This window comes from Bidens hawaiensis, unplaced genomic scaffold (genome assembly GCF_021521415.1).
Source record: "Bidens hawaiensis isolate Kalapana, Puna unplaced genomic scaffold, B.hawaiensis_p1.1 tig00041795_1, whole genome shotgun sequence".
In the NCBI taxonomy this organism is placed as follows: Eukaryota; Viridiplantae; Streptophyta; class Magnoliopsida; order Asterales; family Asteraceae; genus Bidens; species Bidens hawaiensis.
In genome coordinates, this window is record NW_027505743.1 from 120,495 (window position 1) to 129,315 (window position 8,821).

At 32.4% G+C, this 8,821-nt stretch overlaps 1 pseudogene across 1 annotated transcript; it reads left to right on the forward strand.

The window, feature by feature from the left end:
* The first annotated feature begins 2,167 nt into the window (after window positions 1–2,167).
* Window positions 2,168–8,102, forward strand: LOC143615073 (sterol 3-beta-glucosyltransferase UGT80A2-like; annotated as a pseudogene). The gene is made up of 14 exons (XR_013150403.1): window positions 2,168–2,285; window positions 2,521–2,657; window positions 3,170–3,412; window positions 3,504–3,615; window positions 4,676–4,845; window positions 5,019–5,087; window positions 5,178–5,235; window positions 5,320–5,495; window positions 6,093–6,223; window positions 6,419–6,521; window positions 6,642–6,718; window positions 7,535–7,582; window positions 7,657–7,826; window positions 7,888–8,102. The product of XR_013150403.1 is annotated as a sterol 3-beta-glucosyltransferase UGT80A2-like (transcript).
* Window positions 8,103–8,821: the final 719 nt, after the last annotated feature.

An 8,821-nucleotide genomic window follows, 5' to 3' on the forward strand; every position in this document is an offset into this window, starting at 1 on the left:
GTAGAAATAACGATACCCACGTCCAGCTAAAGGGCAACGCTTTGTTGTCTCAGCATAACAAAAGGCTGAAAAATCAGCTATAATTCCAACTATTATGAAAGAAGAGCCGAGAGCAGGTACATAATGCTCTCGCACTACCGTTCCCACAAGAATGCAGACCCCAACTCATTTGTTGAACGAAAATCTAATTCCTGTCATATACCTATATCAATCAGTTTTAACATCAAAATACTAAAATATTTATTTTTATAATGGGTGCTTATCCTCACCCTTACATTCTTATAAAAATGTGAAATATCATTCAAGTTCAGTTTTTTTTTCTAAAAATGCTACAATTTTAATTTACAAAACGTCTCAAAGTATATTGGTTGCTACAAAGATGATGATTTCTTACCAAATGGAAAAACCTTTCTAGAGCACTTTAACCACTTTAATCGACCTAAAAAAATTAGCAAGCTGTAGAAGACTAGAAGACTAAGGGTACATATGTTATTGTCCAATCATAACAACATTTTATTTATAAAAAATAAAAAAAATGTTAAAAGTATAACATGAATTCAAATGGTGCAATTTAAATGCACAAATAAACATTTACCTTTTCTTATACAAAATACATTCAATTACCTGAACATCATTGTTCCTATAAACATTACACACTTACTGTATATGTATAAATGTATTCACCCAAATTGAAAAAAAAAACCAATAATGACACAAAATTATAATGGAAAAATCCCAAACCTTGAGAACAGTTTCCATGTAATTGGGGATTCCAAACAATCAATCATTACTCTGTTTTGTAGTAATGCATGTTCGTAGTGAAAACAAAGTCAGGAATAGTTGCAACAACATCAACAATAGTATAAATAAGCCCTTTAGCTCTATCGATCAAGTTTCTCAATTTCTATGGGTCAAAAAACTGAACATGGTTCGGCCTGATAAAAAAACGATAACAGTTAGACCCAAAATCAATTAAGGAAAAACAAAATTAAAATTCAATTGCTTGATTGCTTCTAAAGAAATCGAACACAAAACAATAACAGTACATACCGATCTTGATCAGATAACAGTAAATATAATAATTGAGACAATGAAGACGCAAACAGAATGGTCTATGGCAAGTTCAATAAGCTTTTTGATGAGCTCTAGATCAAAAGAGGTCTGGATATATATATTTGGTACTTGAAGTCTTATTACATTTCATAATATTACACTCCAAAGAACCATAATTGACATTTAATGGACAAAATGGTTAACTTACCAACTTGTTTATATCACTTGGATCTATAAAGCCCATAAAAGGATATCATAATGATATGAAGCTGGTTTTTAAAACTAAATTCCTTTATTGAGAAAGTTTGAACCATAGCCACGTTCGAATTACTCAACACTCTTCATTTATTTGCCCAAAATCGAAACCCTGTTGATTTTTGACAATCTGCACAATTTTTTAAATCACGTTACCAACCAGAATTGTAACAATCCAAAGTTTATTTGATTAATTATGACACAGAGTTAGATAAACAGGTTAAAGTTTGATGAATTTAAACCATTGCATCATCGTATCGACTGAGACAAACTTAGGCCATGTTGTACAAAGTTATATAGAAATCTGAATATAACTTTTTAATTAAAGTTATAAAATTTGAGAAGTCCCATTTCATAAATTGGATTTAATCAAAGAACCAAAATGATATAATTAATTTATCGAAACTCATGTTTTTACCAACGAATCTCCTATGAATGTTTTAGTTTTGTGTTGCATTCGATAAATTGATACCCATGTTGATGAATATCGATTGAAACACATGTAAAAAGAAGAAATCAAACAAGTAAAAAAATAACAATGACGATTGTTGATTGAATATGTATAGTGTAATCGCATTTATACTTTGAATATGATATAATCATTATACAATTAGAAATTAGAATTGAGGATTACACACAATTGTTAATCTAGACTGGATAGCCATAATATACAGCCAGCCAAGTCATTTAAATTTCCTCCTTGTTCCAACATGTCTTCCTTCCATATTATTATTATTATTATTATTATTATTATTCCTTGTTTGTTTGTTTCTTTCATCGGTAACCAAACCAAACCAAACCAAACCCTTTGTTTTCTGCAACCGATTCCTGTATTTTGTTTAAAGTTTGAAGTGACACCATGAATTCAAACCCTAACTCTGCCGATCATCTTCAGAGGTCATCATCTTCAAGTGTCACTTCACCGGAATTCGATCATGATGTCATTGAGATAACCACTGACGACGCTCAATCTTCAGGTCTCAGTTTCATTTATTCATCATTCTTACTTTCCAACTGCCCAAATTATAATAGATAGATGAATTCAACTGCACTGCATTGCTCTCTCTAGAACCAATACTTGCTTATTATGTTTCCTAATTGCTAATGTCTGTCTATATGAAGTATAACCCAACGATTTACAACACAGTATATTCAGAGTCATATCAATTCGTCCTTAAAGTTTGTTATATTTGTTGAGTTTTCAATTGACAGCTTGCTTTCAAATGTCAGAGTCTGTTGAAAATAATAATAATAATAATAATAATAATGTGAAGCAGCCTGGGAGGAACAAAATTCATGGATTCATTGGAGCTAAGTTTTTCGACACTAAAGTTCCTGCCAAAAAGAAGGTTTTCATTTTCTATCTGCTGTGCTGTCTTCCTTTTCTCTTTCTCAAAATTGTTGGAAAATTCTTCTTCATACAACAACTCATAGATTCTGCAATCGTCAACTGCCTAAAATGTACCAAACCTTGATGATAACTGAACCAGGATAGCAAGAGCAATCTTTTAACTCTCATTCATGGTTTTTTTTTAACTCGTTCAGGATTGATACCTATTTGAAAAATTGAATTATGATTATGTATGTTGTTCTCTTACTATTGTCTATTGTAACTACTATTTAGAGGTGGCAATTTTGACAACGGACTTATAGATATATCATATGAGTTTTTCATTATCTCAAATGGATTAATTTAAACAATTTAACTAAAAGGGGAATCAATCAAAAGTCTATTTTTTTTATCATAGTATCTATCCGATAACTAGGCCAATTCAGTTTCAAGTATTGTAATAATATTATTATTTCATAATCATAACACATTGGTCTATTTGAAAATTTAAGAAACATGTATTTTCTGCAGCTTAAGTGGTTGAATCGGTTAGCTAGTGTACAAGATGATGGTACGGTGCAATTTGAAATTCCTGAAGAAATTAAGCCACAAAACCTGGATTTTGGTACCAAAGTTATTGCTAGAGGAGCTAGTGAAGATCATGATTTTGATACATCAACTATTCCAAATTTCCCACCATTGCAAATTGTTATGCTTATTGTTGGAACACGGGGAGATGTACAACCATTTGTTGTCATTGGAAAATGTTTACAGGTTATAGATATACTTCTTTAAAACTGAAACCAAATGCTTCATTTTAAGTAGGTATTTGAAGATTGATTAAATTTTGTGTTATCCTTTACAGGAATATGGTCATAGGGTGAGATTAGCAACTCATTCAAATTTCAAAGAGTTTGTTAAGACTTCTGGTATGGAGTTTTTCCCTCTAGGTGGTGATCCTAAAGTCCTTGCTGGATGTAAGGGACCCACACACCTTTGTGATATTCTATATTATATAATTTGGAATTTAGGGGCTTTTTGGATGTGTGTTTTGAAACTGATTATCTGATTATTGCTATATTAAGTAGCAATATGCAGTTATTAGTGTTTGGATACACATATTCTGCCTTGTGATTATCTGATTATTTAGGGGTATATATCGGCTTTGTAACCGCTGTAACAATAATTATTATATTAAACTAAAATTACTTATTTACCACTTCATTCAAATGAATTTTGTGACATGTTTTTAGGGGCGTGCATGGGTTGGTTTTGGGCTCAAACCCAACCAAAAACCGCAAATTCAGTTTTTGAAAACCGTTTGCTTTTGGTTTCTTTGGTTTTCGGTATGTGTACGGTTTCGGATTTTTTGGTTTCACCATTTAGGATTTAAATTTTGGGCCAAAATAAAATTGGCAAAAATAATGAATTTGGGTAAAACTTTGGGACTAAATCTTTTTGTTAATTAATAAATAATTGATTATTATATGTTTTGGTTAAAATATTTGGGTAAAACTAATTATTAATTTCTTATACATTACTTAAAAGTTTCAAAATAAAAAAGAAAATCCATAAGTTCATTTTTGTTTTTTCGGTTCTATTACATGCACGTCGAAACCAAACTGAAAGTTCGATTCTTGAGAAAACATAAAACCAAATTGTCTGTTATTATTTGGGTTCGGTTTTTTCGGTTACGTGTCGGTTTAGGTTTTATGAGCACCCCTAGATTTTTCCTCCTATTTTGCAAAGTTATCCTTTAATGTCAATTTGATCTTTTTTAGCTGTGACTTTATTAAATAGTCAGAATTTGTGTAAGTTTTTTTGCCTTACCAAAATAAAAAAACCCTAATAAAACTTCAAACAGCTAAATCACATTTAAAGAATATCTTCTACCGCCCGTCGTATTATAGTTGATTATTTGATTCGAACTATACAGTATTACATAATCACTTTAAAACGGCAAAACACACATCCAAACACTGTCTATATTGCTTGTAATGATGAGGTAACTTGTGTCTATATGTATCCCTTATGTAGATATGGTGAAGAACAAAGGGTTTTTGCCATCAGAACCTTCAGAAATACATATTCGGTGTAGTCAGATAAAGGATATTGTATTTTCTTTGCTTCCAGCTTGCATTAATCGTGATCCTGATACAAATGTTCCATTCAATGTAGATGCTATAATTGCTAACCCACCTGCATACGTAGGACCCATTATTTCTTTTTTGTTTCTTGTAATTCATAACTCATTACCCGTTTCAGTTTAAACTTCCTGATTTGTTGATCCCTTGTTTGTCTAAAACAATATGACCTCAAGAATCCAAGTATTCAGTTTATTTACTAACGTCCAAGGATGACGTGGACTTATGTTTGATCAGGTCATACCCATGTTGCAGAGGCACTTAAAGTTCCACTGCACATCTTTTAATTTCACTATGCCATGGACGTATGTACATCCTGTTGCTTCTTATATCAGTTTTTGAGTTAGGGTGGGGCCCATTCTTTTACTAATGTTTATTTATTTATTTATTTTAAGGCCTACAAGCGAATTTCCACATCCTCTTTCGCGTGTTAGGCAACCTGTTGCAAATAGAGTAAGTATCTACAATGTTTCATTTTCAACTATCTATACTTATTATCACTGTTAAGACCTTTTACTAATAACACGATCCTTGCAGCTGTCGTATCAGATTGTTGATGCGTTAATTTGGATGGGGATGCGCGATATAATTAACGGGTTTAGAAAGAAAGCTGAAGCTAAGACCCGTGACATATTTAAGTGGTTCAAATCATTCTCCCCATGATTTGCCATATGGTTATATTTGGAGTCCACATCTTGTCCCCAAGCCAAAAGGTCTGTTTATATTTATACCCACTTACTTATGAATGGGTCGATTGGAGTTTCGTTTGATCCTTAACAATGCGTGAAATACAACAAAGAAGCTTAAATGACAGTGGTTTAAATGGGTTTGATGACACCCAAAGGGTATTTTTAGTGCACAATACATCGAAATCATGTGATAATATTATTAAGTCGTTACTGAAATAAAATACTTTTGTGGTCATATTTGATACGCCAACTCCATATATAAAGTAAGTTTTAAGCTTTGGACAAAACTACCCTTTTGCTCGAAGTAACAGAAAGAAAAGCAACGACTGGAGTGGGAGAGTTAGAGTCGAAAAGAGGATTCCTCACTTCTTTCTCTCATTCAAAAACGTGCATGAGACTTTCATCTCACACGGCTCTTAAGTGCCAAACCTGTTTAGTCCGTTTTCCCAACTTTTCTATTTCAGTCCTTAATCAATAATTCATATTAGCAGCATAAAACCTCTTAATATTAAGTGGACCACATAGTTTCTTAAAATGAAAAAAAGAAACAAAATTAGCGTGCCAATAGAGCCTATACACGCTTATGGTATACTAATGTTCTGTATTCTTGATTTCTTATAGATTGGGGTCCTCATATTGATGTGGTAGGGTTCTGTTTCTTGGACCTTGCATCAAGTTATGTTCCTCCGGATTCGCTAGTGGAATGGCTTGAAAAGGGTGAAAAGCCCATCAACATTGGATTTGGTAGCCTTGTGAGTTATTTTCCATGGATTTACTTCATTTCACTGCAATAATTAGTTACTTTTCCTCTAAATAGTGCAACTACAAAGAAGTAAATTTGCATCAGTCCTGAAAACACCGATTGACTAGTCAACTGTGAATCCTTTTAAGTAAGCAAGGAATCAACACAAAAATATGGTGACTTTTTTTCTGATTGGATGACTCAGCCTGTTCAAGATCCAGATGGAATGACAGAGATAATAGTTAAAACGTTGGAAACTACTAAACAGCGGGGTATCATTAACAAAGGCTGGGGTGGCTTGGGAAACCGTAATATGTTATTACTCTTTTAATTTTCTACCACTAGAGATCACTCGATTGGTCGGAAGAACCAATTCCATACGCCTTTTAATCTCCAAATATACTGATAGTTTTATATTATAATTACAGGGGCAAAGTCAAAGGGTTTTGTCTACTTATTGGATAATGTTCCACACGATTGGTTATTCCTACAATGTGTTGCTGTGGTAAATCTTCTTTACTTTAAGATATAAGTTTGAAGAATCAAGAATGCTTTCATTTGATTATCATATCTATATTCTAGGAGTGACAAGATTGCGAGTCGGGTCATTTTTACTATGGGTCAAAAGCATCAAAATAGTTTATTTGTCATCCGGTTCAAATAAAATTAACCTATTAAACATACAAATAACATAGTGTAATTACAGTGTTCAACTAGTGTAATTATGTTATAAAAAGTAAAATATAGTGTAATAATAATTACTCTAGTTCAGAAGTTATAGTTTAATAATAATTACTCTAATGTTAACATAATTACTCTAGTTATTTATGTACTTCTCATGTTAGAAGACATTTGTATTTGATCCACACGCTTGTCAGGCATTACAAAAAATTTGTTAATAGTTACTGTTAATCATGATTGCAAATACATGCAATCATTTAATAATTTTGATTTTCTTGATTTTTGAAAAGAAACATAAATGATATTAAAAAAGATTGTTTATATTTACTGTTAATCATGATTACAAATACATGCATCATTTAATAATTTTGATTTTTGAAAAGAAACACACATTGAGCCGTTCATTGCTAACTTTTTTATTTGATCCGTTTGAGAATTGAGATCAACACCCTATCATTAATAAATGGCTCGAAACTTCCCTAAGTGTTTATTAATTTCAAAACAACAGATATTATATCTTTTATGTTCAAAAATCAAAGAAGCAACTTCAATTTCATGACAGCTGTCTAAATCTAAAGTAATATGTAACTGGAGACCACTTTTAATACCAGCTAAAGCACCTCATTTCTCACTTTTGAAGGTTCATCATGGTGGTGCTGGAACAACTGCCGCTGGTCTTAAAGCTGCGGTAAACTTTTCTTTTGGGTATATTATTTTAATTATTATTATTATTAAATTTTAATGATCTTGAATTAATTTCAGTGTCCAAAAACTGTTGTTCCTTTCTTGGAGACCAACCATTTTGGGGGAGGCAGGTGCATGCCAGGGGAGTGGGCCCCCCTCCAATTCAGATTGAGGAGTTTTCGCTAAAGAAATTGGTTTCTGCAATAAATTTCATGCTAAAACCAGAAATAAGTTCATATAACTTCAATGTTAAATTGGTTAATGATGTTTTCATTCCATTAATGCACCGGTATATTCATGTAATTGTAGGTGAAAATAAGTGCTACTGAATTGGCAAAGGCCATGGCTGACGAGGATGGTGTTAAAGGGGCGGTGGATGCATTCCATAAGCATTATGGTCGGTGGAAAGTCAAGTCCGAGGATGATATGATGCCTCGACCACCAACTCACTTTTCAATGAGACGGTGTCTGGGTTGCACTTGATATTCAAGTTTCATGCCTTATGTGACAATTGTTCATACCAAACTTTAGGCCTGTAAACGAACCGAACGTTCGGTGAACTGTTCGTGAACTGTTCGGCGGGAAGTTCGTTTATGTTCGTTTATTTAATAAACGAACGAACATGAACACAAAATTTGTGTTCGTTTAATTAAATGAACGAACGTGAACAAATGTTCTGTTCGTTCATTTATGTTCATGAACGTTCGTTTATGTATTAATAAAAAATAATTAAATATTATCTGAATATGTCATCTGTTTAAAGGTTTTATATTTGTTAATTTGTGTTCATTTATGTGTTTTCAGATTTAAGTTTGCTTATTTATGTTTATTTATGTATGTTTCTCTTTGTTTAGTTATGTTTGTTTAGATTTTAAACAAACGAACACAAATGTCCATTTTTAAATAAACACACATGAACATCAATATTTTTTCGATTAATTATTAAGTTAAATGAACGAACACGAATATCCCCTTGTTCGTGTTCATTCGATTCATTTACGGGCTTTCAATATTCACATTGATGAATACATCGGTCTTATTCTCTAGCATCTACCGATTTTATTTGTGTTCGTCTGTGTTCGTGAACCGTTCGTGAACACATTAATTTTCTTAATGAACGAACACGAACATAAAATCTCGTTCGGTAAGTGTTCGTGAACCGTTCGTGAACACAATATTTTCTAAACGAACGAACATGAACAAGGCCTTGTTCGTGTTCGATCGGTTCGTTTACAGCCCTACC